We start from the raw sequence: 765 nt of genomic DNA on the forward strand, positions 1-765 counted from the left end.
TATAACCTGATGGTATAACCTGACTTGGGATGGGTATAACCTGACTTGGGATGGGTATAACCTGATGGTAAAAACCTGACTTGGGATGGGTATAACCTGATGGTATAACCTGACTTGGGATGGGTATAACCTGATGGTATAACCTGACTTGGGATGGCTATAACCTGACTTGGGATGGGTATAACCTGATGGTATAACCTGACTTCAGATGGGTATAACCTGATGGTATAACCTGACTTGGGATGGGTATAACCTGATGGTATAACCTGACTTGGGATGGGTATAACCTGATGGTATAACCTGACTTGAGATGGGTATAACCTGATGGTATAACCTGACTTTGGATGGGTATAACCTGACGGTATAACCTGACTTGGGATGGGTATAACCTGACTTGGGATGGGTATAACCTGATGGTATAACCTGACTTGGGATGGGTATAACCTGATGGTATAACCTGACTTGAGATGAGTATAACCTGATGGTATAACCTGACTTGGGATGGGTATAACCTGACGGTATAACCTGACTTGAGGTGAGTATAACCTGATGGTATAACCTGAGTTGGGATGGGTATAACCTGACTTGGGATGGGTATAACCTGACTTCGGATGGGTATAACCTGACGGTATAACCTGACTTGGGATGGGTATAACCTGACTTAGGATGGGTATAACCTGACGGTATAACCTGACTTGGGATGGGTATAACCTGATGGTATAACCTGACTTGGGATGGGTATAACCTGATGGTATAACCTGACTT

Source organism: Babylonia areolata, chromosome 30, assembly GCF_041734735.1.
Source record: "Babylonia areolata isolate BAREFJ2019XMU chromosome 30, ASM4173473v1, whole genome shotgun sequence".
Lineage (NCBI taxonomy): Eukaryota > Metazoa > Mollusca > Gastropoda > Neogastropoda > Buccinidae > Babylonia > Babylonia areolata.